Consider the following 19,860-nt stretch of genomic DNA (forward strand, 5'->3'; position numbering starts at 1 on the left):
TGCTTTGTTTTCATACCACTATTGAGTGTGCTTAGAATTAGGTTCATTTGCAATGAGTGTTCTTTTGATTGAGTTATCATGTCTAGTGTTTTGATCTACTTACTTATCTTGTGATGATTCCTAATTCCGATGCTACAGTCCCTTTTCCTCCAGACTCAGATGTTCCTAAATTTGATAAATACGATGGAAAAAGCGATCCCGATGATCATGTTTGAGAATTTTACATGATGAGTCTTGAATTTTCTCATGATGAGGTTATTCCCAAGAAGCTTGGGGGGACAAACAATGGAATGGCTATCGAAAATCATACCTCCCATCAGATCATTTGATGAACTCGTCAACAAATTCATAACACAATATTCCTATAACATTCAACATGCTATCACCATGCTAGATGTCTGTAACACAAAACAAGAAAACAATGAAACATTCATGGTATTCCTTCAACGTTGGCGACGTATGGTTTCATGATATCCTTGAGATATTCCTAAAAAGGAGAAAATGGAAATTTTTATTGATAACTTGAATAGTGAGATGAGTTATAGGCTCAAGCTCCAATGCATACCATCTTTCACTAAATTGATTGAAAATGACATTCAAGTAGAAGAAGCATGTGTCAAAAAAGGAATGCTCAAATTCTTCAAAGAAGGAACAGGTTCATTGAACTATAATAACCAAAATAACAACAACTTAGACAAATCTAGATTCTGGACCAGAAATAAGAACAATGGAAATGAAGGAGGCAATGAACCACATGATCCAAAATATAAACAACTAGTGCTCGCATTATCAGGGAATCCCCAAGCTACCAAAAATCCCAAAGGTAATAACCCAGACACTAACACTTGCGTACTGAATACCAATCAAGGTCAACCCACACCAACAATGTGCAAAACAATAACACAAATTGAGGACCTAATAACAATTCGCGAGGTAATACCACAAATTTTCAAAAACGCGTCTACACACCTCTAGGTCAATCACTGGAATTAGCATTCAGAGAACTCCTAGCCAACAAAATTATCTCTTTACCCATGATCAGCAATTATGAACCACAAATCAAACCACACTGGTGGAATGACTCACTTTTGTGATTTCCATCCCAACAAAGGTCATCAAACAAATGATTGCATGAGATTGAAAAACATTGTTCAAGACATGATTGATAGAGGATATTTAACAGTGGATGGTCTCAAGACAAATGGTGACCATGGAGCCTTTAAGAATCCTCTTCCAAACTACAACAAAGATGGAGCTTCAACTTCAAACGATACCCATGGGGCTCGTATTAACCACATCTACAATAACACTATCAATCACATATCAGCTACAGACAATCAAGTAAATGTTATCACTATTTGAGACTAGCATGAACACAAATCTGTCAACGTAACAACCAGAGCTCAAAAATATGTCTTAAAGGGACATATGTCAACGACAAACATAGTACCCAAGATTCAATATGATCTAGTCAGCCAACTACGCAAAACTCCTACTCAAATATCTATTCTAGAGTTGCTAAAACTTTTGCCAAAACACAAAGACATATTGGAACAAGCCTTATTAGAAATGAATGTTCCTCAAGATCTGGATGCTAAAAAATTCCAAGCCATGGTCGCTCATATGACGGGGCCTCATAATCTCACTTTTTTGGAGCATGATAATACCTCATTAAGCCATCCACATAGCACTCCTCTCCATATTGAAGTCATAGTGTATAAACACCGAGTAAAATGAGTCTTGATAGATGGAGGAGCTGGACTTAATATATGTACCTTAAAACTTATCCATGCATTAGGCTTCTCAGAGGAGTCTATTGATCCATGCAAAAAAATACTATAAAGGCATATGATGATGAGGAAAGATCCTCTAAAAGAATAGTATTGTTACCAATTCAAGTTGGACCCATATAAAGAGATACTATGTGTCAGGTCTTAGACATAGACCTCACATACAATATCTTATTAGGTTGACCCTGGATACATGAAATGCAAGAAGTACCTTCTACGTATCACCAGTGTGTCAAATTTCCCTATAACGGACAAGAGGTCTCTATATCTGCTGATCACAATCCATTTCAATATTGTAATGCAATGGGGGGAGCCCAGGATAGTTTGGTTCCCCATAATAGGGAAAAATAGAGATCCTCAACATCAGATCTTAAACAGGAAAAGTTTGACTCACTACTTGGAAATTTCAAGTAGAAAATACAGATCAGAGAACAAGGCATGTGGGAATACTCTTTGGAACCCATGTGTTTGGCTAACTTACCAACCTCACCCAGATCTCATGGATTACCTACAACATCAACACATCAGGTAACTCATCCCATCACCAAATTTGATGGTACATTCATCCAACTCAGCACTCTAGAACATGAATCAGAGGAAAAGGACATCCTTAGCTAGTTATACAAAGATGAAGAAGAAGATAGTAGAGCAGCTACTCTGGAAATAGTTATACCAACACACCTAAATGGAAAGGGCTACTTAATCATGCAACAAATGGGATATAATGGTAAAGGACCTATTGGAAAGTGCAAAGAAGGAGTCACTGAACCAATAGATCTTCCTTCATAGCTCAGTAGGGACAAAACAGGATTGGGTTGTGAACTCACTCTCCTACCAAGAAAGACACCACGCAAGAATCCAAAACCTTAGTGGAAAGCAAAGAAGAAGTACAAAGAAGAATTCTAGCAAGAAGCACTATTTGAATCAGCAGAGACAATCTGTAAGGAACGTGAACATCAAGAAAAGAAGCAACATCAAGGGAAGCTCATCATTCACAAGAAGGCAACATCTACAACGGTAGCTCATATTCAAGCACCAATATCTAAAAAAATAGAATCATCTCCTGATACCATTATTCCACCCCAAGGAGGAATAGTATATGAGCAAATACAAAAGGTAGAAGTAGGATCCGACACAAAATCAAAGAAAACTATCAAACTGGTATCAATCATTAAGGACCTATTCTCACCATACAACATACCAGTTCACAACACTAATAGAATCTAGGATGATACCTCTGAGACTGATTCCAATGAATATGAATGGGGTAGTTGTTCTAATATTCTTGATAATATTGCAGAAAATAGCAATCATACACCCATTTCTAAAGAAGCATGCAACACAGAGTATCAACCACTTGAATTTGGTCCACAAAATATCTATGAAGCCATGGCAAACGAGTAGCGACATTATGAGCGAGTCTATATGGAAAATGATACCATTGAAGACCTTGATGAAATCCCTGACTTCTTTAAAACCAAAACCAATCATGATGAAACCTCCATCTTAACACTTACAGTAGCAGACCTTGATCCACCAAATGATTCCTTACCACTTGTCTTTCCTGACCTCATCAACTAGGATGAACCCAAAATACATGATATACCAATTTTCCCAAATAATGAATCTATTATCCACTACCTATGTACCGTTACCCCAGAAACAGGCTCTACTAGTGAACAAAGTAACGATGTCTACAACCCAAGGAGTGCCAAGTCTCTTAGTCACAAAAATGAACCAAATAAAAGATTTATGGCTGAAAACCAGTCAATGGTAGCTATGGATCACAAAAAACTAAAAATAAAGGACGCATCTGAGGGTGAAAACCTTTTTAAGGAACCTAAAGATGGGAGACTTGACACTCTTCCGGAGCATTACCATGAGCAATCACCTATATTGATTGAGCCCACTCAATCAATCAAAATTGGTACTACAAAAGTAGCCAAAAACATACACCTGGTAGAATCTCTGACAGAGGAAGAAAGATTAGCATTTATCAATTTTTTTAAAGAAAAGCAAATCAACTTTGCTTGGTCATACACAGATATGCCCGGAATTGATCCACACTTAATCATGCATCACTTGTCCATTACTCCAGGAGTTAAGCCAGTTAAGCAAAAACTATGAAAGATGAATCCACAGGTGGCACTCATGGTCTGAGCTGAATTAAAGAAACTATTAGATGTTGGATTCATTCGACCCATTGACTATGTAGAATGGATTTCCAACATAGTACTAGTATCAAAATCAGACGATAGTATCAGAATATGTACTGACTTTAGAGATGTCAACAAATCCTATCCAAAGGACAACTTTCCTTTGCCCAGTATTGACATAATTGTAGACCTCATAGCAGGCCATGTAATGCTCTCACTAATGGATGATTTTTTAGGCTATAATCAAATAAAAATAGCCCCAGAAGATCAAGATAGAACAATGTTTACCTGCCCTTGGGGAACGTACTATTGGAATGTTATGCCTTTTGGCTTAAAGAATGCAGGAGCTACTTATCAATGAGCAATGACAATAATATTCCATGACATGATGCATACCTTCATGGAAGACTATGTGGATGATTTGCTAGCTAAATCCTTCACCAGAGAGGAACACCTAAGCATCTTAGCAAAGATTTTTGATCGATTGGACAAATTCCAAGTCAGGCTCAACCCTATGAAGTGTGTCTTTGGGGTTACATTAGGCAAGTTAATAGGATACATAGTCTCAACTAAGGGTATTGAAGTGGATCCAGCAAAGGTACAAGCCATCATAGAGATGCCACTACCAAAGAACATCAGCCAACTCAGATCTCTACAAGGATGGCTCCAATCAATCAGGCGATTCATTGCTCAATTAGTAGATAAAAGCCTACCATTCAATCATTTGTTACATTAAAATGTACCATTCAGATGGGAAGCCAAATGTGCAGAATCTTTCTATGAAATCAAATAGTATCTGATAAACCCACCAGTTCTAGTACCACCAATAGTAGGAAAGCCACTCATTTTATACATTTCAACAATAGATATATCACTGGGGGCACTATTGGCACAAGAAGATCAACAAGGAAAGGAAATAGCTATATACTACATCAACAAGGCATTGAATGGATATGAACTCAACTATACATTTATTAAGAAGGCTTGTCTAACAGTAGTCTTCACCTCCCAGAAATTGTGACATTATATGCTAGCACACACAATTAAGCTAGTGGAAAAAATTGATCCCCTCAAATATCTACTTAGCAAAGCAACTCTTACAGGTCGATTGGCTAAATGGGTCATGATTCTCAGTGAATTTGATATCCACTACACAGAACGACGAGCTATCAAAGGACAAGCAATTGCAGATCAGCTGGTTGAAGCACTGCTACCAAGAAAACAAACTATGGAGATTGAATTTCTAGATAGAGATGTTCTTGCTATTTATACCAAACAATGGACCCTATACTTTGATGGATCCTACACACAACATGGTTCAGGTGTTGGCATTCTATTCATTACTCCTAAAGGACACACTATACCAAGATCATATAGGCTTATGTTCCCATGCACAAATAATGTGGCTGAATATGAGGCATTGGTTATAGGCATCAAAATGGTCGTAGAATAGAAAATCACAAAGTTAAAAGTCTATGAAAATTTAAAACTAATCATCAATCAAATCAACAATGACTATCAGACAAAGGATGATTAGCTACTACCCTACAAGCGAATGGTGGATGACTTCAAGCAATATTTTGTACACATCACCTTTGAACAAATACCAAGGTTGAACAACAAAGAAACCGATGCAATGGCTACTATCGCTTCATTACTCCAAATTCCAGAGCAACAGAGTCATTACGAGTTTTTGGTAGAGCAACTGTTCTCCCCAGCCTATGACCACTCTGAATCCCATGTTATCTATACCTTGATTGGTTCGGATTCTCCATTGTATGGACCGATATACAATTACCTAAAGAACAACATCCTATCCATTGACCTATCTCGAAACCAAAAACTTAATTTTATCTGACAAGACGCCCGTTATACCCTTACTATTGATATGTTGTACCATCGAGGTCTAGATGGTACTCTTCTTTGTTGCCTTGATCATAATGAATCTGACTCCACTTTACACAAGCTTCATGAAGGTATCTGTGGTACACATTCAAGTGGTACAACTCCTGCTAGAAAGCTTTTGCAAATGGGATATTACTGGCCGACAATGGAAAAAGATTCTGACCACTTCACCAAGAAGTGTCCTAAATGCCAAATCCATGGCAATCTGATACATGCACGAACACAGGAACTGCAACCATTCACAACATCCTGGCCCTTTTGTCAGTGGGGACTGGACTTGGTCGAAAAAATTCATCCTTCATCTTCAAATGGACACAAGTTCATTATAACTACAACATAATACTTTACCAAGTGGATAGAAGCAATCCCCATGACTACAGTAACTGGGAAATAAATTACCTCTTTTGTCCTTAATTATCTGATCTGCAGATATAGCATCCCGAGTTCCATCATCACAAATAATGGATGACCTTTCAAAAACCAAGATGTATGAGAACTATGTGAAAAATTCAAAATCCAATATCGTTTCTCTACACCATACTACCCACAGGGGAATGGTTAGGAAAAAGCATCCAACAAAACAATACTGAAAATCTTGAAGAAAATAGTGAATGATGCAGGCAAAGATTGGCATGTGCAACTCAATCCAGCACTTTGGGTATACAGAACTAGCATCCGCACACCTACGGGAGCTACACCATATTCATTGGTATATGGATCAGAAGAAATTTTACCCCTAGAGGTAGAAATTTCATCTCTCAGAGTCTCTTTGAAAGGCTTAATCCTAGATGAAGAGTATCGAGTTAACCGACTGCAAGAACTCAAACTTCTAGATGAAAGATGCCAACATGCATACACTCATCTCAAAGCATATCAGCAATGCATGTGTAGAAGCTACAACCACAAGGTAATTCCCAGGAATTTTAAATTTGGTGACCTAGTACTCAAGGAAAATCCTAGAAGTCAGCAAGATCAGGAAAAGAAAGGGAAATTTGAACCTAAATGGTTAGGTCCCTATGTTATCATATCAGTCTATGGATCAAGTGCTTATCAGCTAACAACTTCAGAAGGAGATCTGCTCAACGAACCAACTAACAACATCCATTTGAAGAAATACTACACTTGAGTAGCCTAATGCATGAAACAAGTCAAAAATAAAAATAAAAATAAAAAAATCAAGAAAAGGCAAATAAAAAGGTACAATAAAAGTAACTGGTGAAAACATGGCAATAGGCGCTATTGTGAGAGGACAACTCCTCTATCTATATCTATATCCTTATCTCCATAGTAAAACACTATCGGCCATCGCCCGACACTTAGCAAATATCCATTTAGGACATACTTAGCGTAGTCACTATCCTGATTTATCCATCTAAGTCTTTCACCACATCTCACCATGGCTTGATAATCACTATACATACCCACATAAAGAGGTAAACTTAGCTAGGGGCAATAATTGTAAAAAACTTATAGCATGTTCAAATCGTCAAAACTATTTGAAAACTCAAAACATCACATCCAACAACCAAAAGCTCACACAAATCACAAAGCACAACATCAATCACTAAAAACAAGATTCACAAAAGAAATACGATGGATCATTTTCTGAAGTATCAAATGTTGCATTTTGCATAAAGTTTTGACTTTTCTTTCATTTAAAATTTTTGATTTATTGGATTCTCTATATTTTCTCCACAATGCTTCAAAGCTAGAGAAACATCGGGAAACTCCAATATTTTCTTAGTCTTTTGTTTGTGAGGTGATCATTTGTATTGTGTAGATACTTGTCTCGAGACGTGATTCATAGCATATCACTGAAGACATGATTCCACTTTACGCATACAAATGGTTTAATCTTGTCTGTTTATATGCAATCCGCACTCAGGTTGTCCTGGTTCAATTATACCTTGATGCTTGTGCTATCTTGCAAAATCAAACATCATGTAAATTTTTCTTAGGTCATCACGGTTCAATTATACCATTATGCTTGTATAAATTTTCAACATATCCAAATATCAATAAATGCTCAATGATGATACATATATCAAAAGCAAATTACATGTGGCTATATCAAGATGACAAATGCAGAATGAGGATGCTCAAAAACAATTAGTTGCATATCATTTTACAATTAGTTGCATATCATATCATACATCTCATTTTCAAGATACATATCACAACATATCATATCATACATCTCATTTTCAAGATACATCTCACAACATATCATATCATACATCTCATTTTCAAGACACATCTCACCGCATATCATATCATACATCTCATTTTCAAGATACATCTCATAAATCAAACATCATAAATCATGTTCATCACATACATCTATCTAAGCATTGCAACATCATAGAATAAAGCAAAAGCATATAGAAAGCATAAATCCATAACACATCACATGATAAAAGAAAATGGTGTCATATATATCTCTCAACAAATGATCAATATACAATATCTGTCATGTCTGTGCCCAGTACAACAAAAACAATGATCAAAAATAAAATGGAGATAACGTCTCTCAAGTATGACTATCTCCTGAGGGAGACGGTCTCGCCACAGATGTCCCAGCCACTAGATCTCTAGGTAGATCCTATCTATGAGGCCCCGTCACACTTCTGCTCCCCGTCTGCAACCCAGTCTCTTGAGATCGACTCGATCTCAACTACATAAAACTCTGCACATGACATTCACTAGGCACCGCATCCTCATAATGGCGCCGGTAATACTCCGCCTCCTTGGCTCTCAAAGCCAGTTCTCTCAAGGTGTCTCTCATTAGACCACCTATTGCCACTCTCTGCAAGCTTGCTGTGAGCTCCTCTGCTCAACCTCGCCGCTCTATCTCATTATCATGCTCTAGGGTCAGCTGGGTAATCTGATGTTGTTGTGCCAATAACTATGCCTATAGTTGTTGCACTGTTAACTGTTAACTGTAGGGTCCTAATCTGAGCATCCTCTCGATGCATCAGAACTTGGATCTGAAGGGGTACCTGAGAAGATGCACTCCACGTCCTTCCCCCTGTCCTCGATGCTGGTGGAGGTAACACATCAGTCCTCCTCCTCTGAGATGGTTGTCTCAACTCATCAGTCCCTCCCACCACTGCTATCACCTCTCCTACTCTCCCCTCACCCCCTGCTCCAATCACCAAGCCTCCTCTCCCTCTATCCATCACAGCTCATTGAACTGCTCTCTCCACCCACACCCCTCTATCACCACCATCTCTACCTCTGTCTCCTCTCCTACCCCGATCTCCTCTCCTTCATCGTCCTCCTCCACCTCCATCATCTCCCTCATCCCCATCTCCCCCTCCCTCATCCTTATCATCATCAAAAGCAGGCCACATCTCCACTGGATCTGATATCCTCACCATGACACGAGCTGTGAATAATCAGGCAAACTCATCCATCATACCAACATCTAGTATCTCAAGGGTGTAGTCCCATATCTGGCCCATTAACTACACAAACTCCTCTACAGCTGCTATACTATCAATAGTCGGACCCCAATCCAGTATATCTTTCCTTCGATGCGCATACAAACAAGTCCCTTGTGGTATCCCCTGCTGATGACCATACTACTGCAAAACTCTAGTAACCAAAAATCTCTCGATCATAAACAGGGTCCACCCTATCAAAAGTCGGGTCATGAAGACATATGGCATCTCCAGCCCATCCTCGGCCCATACCTCACAATCTATATAAGGTCGCCAGATGACCATATCAATGTCATCCAATACCCTCCTCCAATACTCAAGTTTGCCTAGCTTCCGCTGGACAACTAACCCCTTGTATCCATATGCGTATGCACACCCAACATGCCTATCTCTATCTGCCTGTGGCCTAGCTCCAGGAATGTGCTCCCAATAACATACCTGTAGAAGTGTCATGCTAGCTGACAAACTATTGTAACCCAGGTATACTACCTCATGCAAGTCCCTGTACAAGTGGGCTAGCATAGTCGATCCCCATGCGAACCTGTGACCCTGTGTCACCATCTCCTCCAGCACTAATCCCCATCCTACAGATAGTCCCTTCGACCTATGATCGAGACATATGAAACCACCTATAAAGCCTGTCAGTACCGATGGAAGAGGTGCATAGTCCAAATCCAAAAAATCCTGCCAAGGGATCTCATATCCACAAACTGTGTCATCATGAAATATCCAGCGAAGTGCCTCTGTCCCGCCCTCCTCTGACTGCTCATAAGGTAATAGTGCACCTACTACAAGTATATGTAGGATCCAGTAACAATCCTCTGGGGTCACCGTAATCTCCCCTATGGCAAAGTGGAAGGTATTCGTGTCACTATGCCATCTCTCTGCTAGCGCTGTAAGTAAACCCTGATTCATAGTAAATTGAGGCATATCTAGTAGGGAAGACAGGCTGCATCTCTCAATAATCTCTAGATCAGCCTGTGACAACCGTGGTATTAATACCCATGGTCTAGGGAACCACTCATGTGACTGAACCACTCCCAATCGCTCCTGTCAAAAAACAAAACAAGTCCAATATCAATTTCCTCATCAAAACATAGATATCAAAATTAAAATCACATCAAAAAATTGAAAACTTTTAAAATCTAATCAAGTTTTACATCATATCCATCCATATCAACTTGTAACACAACTCAAGTTTTCAAAAATCATATCAAACTTGTAATACAACTCAAGTTTCAAATCACATTAACTTGTAAAACAATTCAAGTTCCATATCAACTTGTAACACAACTCAAGTTCCATATCAGCTTGTAACACAATTCAAGCTCCACAAATTCATATCAATCATATTCATATCTAGAACTTGAAAAACTTTGAACATATTTAAATCAAGTTCCACGAAATATCCAAAATCATATCGAAATCACTATCAACTTGAGATAATGCAAATCAACTCAAGTTCATATCAATTCCAAATTAATATCTATAAATAACTTGAAAAATCGCAAATCAAACCAAGTTATATCATCACTCATATTGGACAAACTATCAAAACCATGATAGCAGACACATAAACGAACACTTTACACCTATCCCAGCAAAATTGACCTTATCCTATAAATTTTCCTCATTCACAACTCATCCTATCTCACAAAACCTACCGCATGCACTAACTAAATTTGGCTACGCGCTGAAATTCTACTCATGCGCTAACCTATTTTCTCCACACGCTATCCTATCTACCCCACGCGCTAGATTGACTCTATGTGCTATCTGTTTCTTCCAATGCACCATCTAATCTACCCTAAGCGCTTAACCTATCCCATGCGCTAACCTATCCTGTGTTTGTGCTTCCTATCTAACCCTATGCGCTAGGTCTAACCTACGCGCTACTTGCCCCTACCCATGCAACCCCCTGTGCACCCAATGTGCCAGGTTTACCCGATGCGCTACCTGTTTAACCGTTTGCACTACCCTGTGTCCCTAATGTGCCAATCTAGGACTATGCGCTAACCTAGCAAATCTATGCGCTGCCCTAAGCTTTTGGATGCTACCGAAAATCTAAAACCTTATGCGCTACGAAATTTTTTGTATGTGCTAACCGATGAACCCTATGTGCTAAAACAAAAAAACTGCATTCTAAAATTCAAAACATGACTAAAGATGACAAAATAAAAAATCAAAAAGGGGTCAAAAAGGTTGACTTACCGGTGGTCCATACATGGCAAGCCTCCGATACCTCCAAACACACTCCAATCGATGCGTAGAATATGGAATAGGTATTTTGTCTTCTCTCCAAAAGTCTCTCTCTCCAAGGTCAACAACCACAAATGAGACAAAACAATGCACTTTTCCCCTTTTATACGGTAAAATAAAATTAGGGTTGGGGGATTGAGCATGTAATTCACTCGTGGTCTTCCTCGTACCCTCGCACACATCAATATCAGGAGATGTATCAATTTTAGCATTCCACATAGCCAAAATCTTACAATGCAAACACAATTATCAAATCAAATCAAATTTTCCAAATTTTGATTCAACTCCCAAGGGGGCATTATCAAACATCGTTTATCAAATCTAGGGCATCATTTATCAAATTTGGGGTATCACATATCAAATCTGGGGCATCACATATCAAATCTGGGGTATGACATGAAAATCTAAAAACAACACTGATCATAATCAAATTTTAGCGACACATCATTTTCTTTGAATTAACATGTGCACACACATCACTTCAAAGAGGGGCAAAATGTAGACATATAAAAATGACTATATTCCTAAATGAATATTTAATGTTCATTTCTCTATTTAGTTAAATCTAATTTAATTAAATTATCCACATTCCTCTATTTAATTAAGTAAATTACTCAATTTATTTAATTAAATTCAATTAACCCATTTTAGGTCATTTAATTGAATAAATCATTTTATTTAATTAAATCTATTCTTCTAAACCTTTTAATTAAATTTACATATAATTAAATAGGGAATTCCAATTAAATAAATCTAATTTATTTAAAAACCTCCACTTGAAACCAAATTAAAATAAAACAATTCATTTTAATTAAACCTATTATTCCTCACCCACTTGCATTTTCCTACATCTCCCACTTGCATCCTAATCCCCTTCCTAAATTCTTCTAGATTCTAAACCTAATCAATCAGTCTAAACCTATCCATCATTCGTTTTCCCTAAATTTGAGGATGTCACTTCTCAAATTTGGAGGAAAGTCTTCCAAATGCATTAAAGCCTTTATCCATTTAACAAGATAACTTGTTGAATGCCCCCAAATTTGGAAGGACTCTTACAAATTTGTCCCCAAAGTCTTCAAACCATTAATGGTTAACTAACCCTTAGTGGCATGATTAGAGACTTTTTGCCTAACTTAACCTCCATATAACCCAAGGGTCTCATCAAGCATTTATTACTTTGACCATGGTTATTCCTTAATCCTTTGCACAAGAGTTTATCCTTTTGGTAAAAGCTTTATCCAATGGGTAATCCTAACCTAACCTTAACCCTTACCCCCTAAGGTAACCATGAGGTCTTCTCAAGCCTTTAATGCTTCTTACATCTCTCAACCAACCCTAGGTTGCCAATTGTCACCATTTCATTGGTGAGAATTGCAAACATGGATTCCCAACTTTCAAACTTGACCCTTGATTAAATATTTCAATCCTGGACATCCATTGCCCTATTTTTACTATAAATAGAGCTCTCCATCCTCCATATTAAAAAAAATTCATCCAAGTCTTTAGCATCATACTTATACTCAAATCCATCCAAGCTTTAATATATCATTTATGCTCATCATTTAGTCTCTCTTTTAAATAGGAATAAATCTAAATATGCATGTTTAGAGTATTTTCCTTATCATTTAGCTTAATCATAGACTAGTATATCATGCTAGGATAGTCTTGCTACTAATCTTGTCATCTTATAATCTATTTTATTACATTTGTAAGATCATGCATAGCTTAGGATGCATTTCATGTTAAAATCAATCAAAGCATCCCTCGTTCTTACATTTGTCATCCCTAAACCACTTTGCTCAGTGATCTGAGAGCAAAGAAATTGGTTTGAAGGACCTTGTGAGATAGAGAAGCATGGAACCAACCTTGGGAAGTTGTTTCATCCTTCATGACTTCATAGCTTGCACCAAGAAGTCCTGTGGGTGTGTGGACAAGGCTCCTTAGGCTTCATTTTTCACATTTTAAGTTCTATTGACCAGCTTTTCCCACATATAGGAACCTCATTCAAAAATAATGATGTGAAGAAGTTTCTCAAGAAGTATCATATTGAACATAAATTTTCTACACCTTACTATCCTTAATAAAATGGTCAAGCTGAGTGTTCTAATAGGATAATTGAATAAATTCTTTGTAAGACTATAAATATGCATGATAAGGATTGGCATACTCAATTAACCTATGCTATGTGGGCCTATCATACGAGTGTACGTGTTACTATGGGTTGTACCCCTTATAATCTTGTTTATGGCGCTGACACGATTATACCTTTGGAGTTAGAAATTCCTTCTTTGAGAGTTTCTCTTAGGGGCATAGTGGATGATGATTCCTATAGAGAGAAAACACTTCAACAACTTGATATGCTCGATGAATAGCATATAGATACCCTCGATCATATTCAAGCATATCATAAAACTTTCAATGAAGCTACAATGATAAGGTTATTCAATGTTCCTTCTCGATAGGGGATTTAGTCCTTTATGAGAAATGACAAAACGTGAATGCCTTACCTGAGGACAAAGGAAAATTCAATCCTAATTGGCTTGGACCATACATCATTGTGGAGGTCTATGGATCAGTGCTTACATGATAGCAGATGTGGAAGGTATGCCTCTCAATGAACCCATGAATGCTATGCACCTTTGTAGATACTATGCCAAGTCTCTCTCTCTCTCTCTCTCTCTCTCTCTCTCTCTCTCTCTCTCTCTCTCTCTCTCTCTTTCTCATCTTCTTTTTGTTCTCTCTTTATGTCTTTTTCTTCAAAATTGGGTAATATGTTAGCAATTCTCATTAAAGTATGTAAGATTAAAAGATGTTATATTGTTTGGTCTACATTACTTCATTCTTGACAAGCATGTTTCATCACTGTATTGTTTGTCTTGGATTCTTTTTATGTAAATTGTAATGGATTTACATTTCATATGTGTTAGCATGTCATACAATTTATTGTGTTAAGTAGAAATTATATCATGTTGTGTTTAATTAGAGTTAATTAAATCACATTATCCATATATTTCTGAAGCTTAATACATTCTTTTTTTACATCATCAACATAGAATTTAATTAAATACATAGTTATTTAATTATTTCATACATGTATCAATTTAATCATGGAGAATTGATAAATCAATCACATTGAAATTAAATTAGATATCAATCACATTGAAATTAAATTAGATATACATTCTCATTACTCAATATGTTACTAATTCTAAGCAATGCATATATTGTTTAAGCATTAAAAATAAATTAATCATGAGTGTCATCATACATACATCAATACATCAAAATCGTCTCCTATCCATAGGAATAGTACCTAGAGGATGGTGGCTAGATGCTCCCTCCTGATCTGGCCGTGGGAGTGGCCCCATAGGGGTGTATCCTGATACAGACTATGAGTGACTTCGCGAGGAGCTCCTGCGATCCCTCTCCCTTATGATCCCTTGATATGTGGCTGCCTCTCTCTGTGACGCTGCTAGGTCATGCTCTGCTTGTCATAATATCTCTCGTAGGACCTCAACCTTTGTCTGAATAGGGAAGAAAAGGTCCTCATGTCATCCCACATTCCTCTATGATCTGTGCGCTATCTATGAGGAACTAGGAACATGTGCTATCACAATAAGGTCTGTCACTACATTCTGAATCAGAGAACGCCACTCCTAGACGACAGCTGCAGGATAGATAGAAATTATCATCAATAACATTCTATATCATCAAATCTAAAGAAGGTAAGATACATAAGTTAATCAACAATAGGGCATGTTACCTAGATCTCCCTCTCACTAGTAGGGATCGTGGACAAGGACTGCTTGAGAATGGGACCTGCTAGGCTTGCAGTGCTCATAATTCTTTTATACAGTAGGTGTGGGATGGTGGGGACTCGGATCCCTTATGGGATCCCTCTCTGCCTACAGTGGGAGACTTGGTGGATCTATGACTCTGGTATCCTCCCTAGAGTGATAAACTATACCAGAATTGTCCTCATCCTCATGTTCCTACTCATCCCCTTCCTCCTTGTCCTCCACGTCCTCCTTGTCCTCCATGTTCTCCTTATCCTCATCCTCCTTGTCCTCATCCTTGTCCTTGTCATCATCCTCCTCATCATCTCCATCTTGATCTTGCTTTCTGGTAACAAGGTTGCCTCCATCTCTGCCTACCTCCTATTCCTCTATGTCGTCAGCTTGATCATCTAAATCCTCCTTGGATGCATTTGATCTGTCTCCATCCCCTAACTATCTCCATGGTCTGAGGTTTCCTTTAGCAAAGTCTACTAGGGAAATGGATCTAGGGTATGTTCTCCCCACCATGTGATGTACCGTTGGTGCTCACCTGCATCATCTCTCTAATATATTATTGCATCCTGATATGACTCATGTGAATCTGTAATGTCGACTACATCAGTGGTAGGTCTAGTGATGCAGAGATCTTGTGTCTAGCTCTCCAATTCACCCTTACTCAACCCAACTCCTCAACTCACCCTTCTACTCAAGCTCCTCCAAGGTAGCTTGTTAGGGTACACTCCTTAGACCTCTAAGCCCTAAAATATATTCACTTTCCTCCTAGGTATAGCTTTTTGATTTTTCTTTCTGGTTTTGACCCAAATCTCTGATTTTCAGATGGTCTCCTACTAGTTTCCCAAAACTCCAGCTAGGCTCCAGCTAGGCTCCAAAGACCTCCACCAAGGATCTTCACTCTAACCATGTTTAAATTTTGTGGTTAGGTTTTTTAGGTATTTTAAAGGTCATTTTATTCATTATAAAGGTCTGCACCTTCCCCCCTATCCCTAGGCTTTCAACTTGCTTCTACTGGCTACTATTAGGCCTAAATGACTAGCCCTTCTGGGACTGTTTTTTGGTCTTTTCCCCAAACATTTCATAACAAACCCTAGATATTTTTACATATTCAGATACCCATTTGGAAGTTAAACAAGATCACAAATTTTCCCATCTGGGTTTGTTGTACAACTAGGGTAACTCAAAACAAGCTATTTTTAAGGGGTTTAGGGCTTCTAGGCAGTTTTGGAAGATGTGCTCCGAACTCTTCACTAGTAAAAATATACAACCAAAAAAATCTTGGATAATTTTGGTACACCCATATACCTTTCCAAAACACTATGGGTTGCTAAGGTATCAGTTCTCCATGGCTCTGAAAACAAGCAATCTCTGTTGCCCCCACACACTAGCTACAAGCTTGTGTGTTGTTCACCTCACCCATTCTCCTCCTTGTGGCCTACAAAAACACAAAAAGCATACTCTAAAAATATTTACAGAGCCTACCCAAGCCATCCAATGGATTTGAACTTGTTCCATTCATGATTGCTCAGGTAAAATACATTTTTACAATCAAAACCCCAAATTTCAAGGGTTTGTGAGCAACTATTACAAAAATAGTGATAACTTTTGATTCAAAGAACTTCAGACCTTCATATTATACTTGTTGGAAAGGTAAAAAAAAATTATAACTTCCTATGCTACTATGAGCACCATACTAGACCATACAGGTTGTACAAAATCAGAAATTCAAAGCAAAAATAGTCCAAACGTGAGAAAGAGCATAGGAAACCCTTGGCAAATGAATGGAATGCAAACCAAAAGTTGATTAACCTCATATTGGATATTTTTAAAATGTTTTATACACAATTTAAAGTTGGTTCCAACCAACTTCCAATGCCATTTCCTTCATGGACAACTTTTGCCTAAAAATGCAAAAGTTGTCATGACAATTTTGACAACTTTTACCTATGAGTGCAAAAACACACTCCAAGGCTCTCAAGGCCTTAAAAATAACTCAAATGGAATCCTAAAATGTATTTAAACCATTTCCAAACATTATAGCAAGTTTCCAGGCATCCACCTGGTACAAACCAAAAATTGACATTTTGACAATATTTCAAGATAATGACAATTTTGGATCCTAAGCACAACAAAAGTGTGGACAACCAAGCTATGGCTTCAAAAAGAATAATAGGACTTATTCCACCTTATTAAAACATAAAATAACTTGATTTCACACAAAAATCCTAAAATGCAAGAAAAGACAACTTTGAGCTAGGTGCCCTACACCATACTCCCTTGGGCCAAGGAACTCAAGTCCCTTGAGTTATTAGGTCTGCTAGTTGCACTCCATGATGATTTATGTTATCTTATAACATCCACATAGCCTCTGAATCAGGTGGACCTACCCACTTCACAAGATAATGTTTGTAGATTCCCTTTCTTGTCTTCTTGATCACCTTGGTATCCAAGATGCTTTCCAACTAAACTGGTTGACTAACTGGTAAATCCTTCACCCAATCCTCTACAGATTGCAATGTGGTATCCATCTGATAGGTCTGAGATTCTACTTTATAGGGATACAAGTCACAAACATTGAAAATAGGAGATATGGCCAAAGAAGGAGGTAGTTCAACCTCATAGGCATTTTGGCCAAACTTATGCACAATGTTGAGTGGCCCAATCTTCTTCATCATCAATTTGGTTGGCTGTCCTTTTGGAAGTCTTTCCTTTCTAAGATAAGCCAAAACTAAGTCTCCAACCTTAAATTGCAAGTTCCTCCTTGATTGATCAGCTTGTTCCTTATATTTTTCTGATTTTTGTTGCAAGGACTGTCGTACTTTGTCATGAATTTCCTTAATACCTTCAGCAAAACTCTCTCCTTGAGCACTCTTGTGCATCATTATACTGATATCACTAAGTTCTAAGACACCTCTAGGATGCATTCCAAAAACAATCTCAAAAGTACTTCTACCTGTGCTCCGGTTGACTGAATCATTGTATGCATACTCTGCTTGGCTAATCACCAAGTCCCAAGTCTGACCATGCTGCTTAGTGAGACACCTTAGGAGATTACCCAAGGACCTATTGACCACCTCAGTTTGACCATCTGATTATGGATGGTAGGTAGATGAAAATGAGAGTCTAGTACCCAACTTCTTCCATAAGGTTCTCCAGAAGTGACTCAAAAACTTAACATCCCTATCACTCACAATGCTAACTGGAAGTCCATGGATTCTTACTATTTCTTTGAAGAAAAGACCTACAATATAGGTGGTGTCATTTGTACTCTTACAAGGGATGAAGTGAACCATTTTTCTGAACCTATCTACCACCACATAAACACTATCAAATCCTCTTGGTGTTCTTGGTAAACCCAACACAAAGTCCATGCTCAAACATTCCCAAGGCCTTTGGGGTATGACTAAGGGCTGATATAAACCTGCATTACTTGCTGATCCTTTTTCTCTTTGACATATGGCACATTGTTCAACAAATCTCCTTACTTCTGATTGCAACTTGGGCTAATAGTAGAACCGACTAACCCGCTCCATTATTTTATCATTGCCAAAATGACCTCCTGGACCCCCTTGATGTTTCTCTTGAATGATTTTTTGTCTCATAGAGAATTGGGGTATACAAAGGAGATGTCCTTTAAACAAAAAACCTTCCTATATCATATACTCTGAGTAGGAAACATGAGAAGTGTTAGAAAAATCAGAACATGTAGCATATATATCAGCAAAATCTTTGTCTTCTTTGTAGAGGTCTCTCAACTCCTCCAACCCCACACTGTGCAATTTAATCTCTTGTATGGTCATGAATCTCCTACTGAGTGCATTAGAAACTTTATTTGAGGTGCCCTTCTTATGCTTGATAGTGAATGTGTAAGATTGTAGGTATTCTACCCACTTGAGGTGCTTCTGATTCAACTTCTCATGTCCATTGAGAAAACTAAGGGCATGGTTGTCAGTATAGACCACAAACTCTTTGGGCATAAAGTAATGACACCACTTCTTCAAGGCTTGCACCATGGCATACAACTCCAAGTCATACATAGAGTACTTTTGTTTTGCTTCATTCAACTTTTCAGAGAAAAAGGTTGTGGGAAGACCCTCTTGACTCAAAACAGCCCCTATTGCTCTTTGACTAGCTTCACACTCAACTATAAATAACTGATTAAAATCAGGTAACCTAAGGGTAGGTAACTCAGCTATCTTCTTTTTCAACAACTCAAATCCCTTTTGGGCCTCCTCTATCCACCTAAACTGACACTTGACTCCCCCTTTGATAGTATTGAGCACAGGAGCACACACATAACTAAAGTTTCTTACAAACTTCCTATAAAAGGATGCTAACCCATGAAAACTCCTAACATCATTGATATTCTTAGGTGTAGGCCAACTAAGGATTGCCTCAACCTTACTAGGATCCATTTTTAGACAACCTTGTGAAATGAAAAAACCAAGATATACAAGTTCAGTCTTGAGAAACTCACACTTTTCAAGGTTGATTTTGAGTTGTGTCTTTTTCAGCT

The sequence above is a fragment of the Cryptomeria japonica genome, chromosome 4 (assembly GCF_030272615.1).
Source record: "Cryptomeria japonica chromosome 4, Sugi_1.0, whole genome shotgun sequence".
In the NCBI taxonomy this organism is placed as follows: Eukaryota; Viridiplantae; Streptophyta; class Pinopsida; order Cupressales; family Cupressaceae; genus Cryptomeria; species Cryptomeria japonica.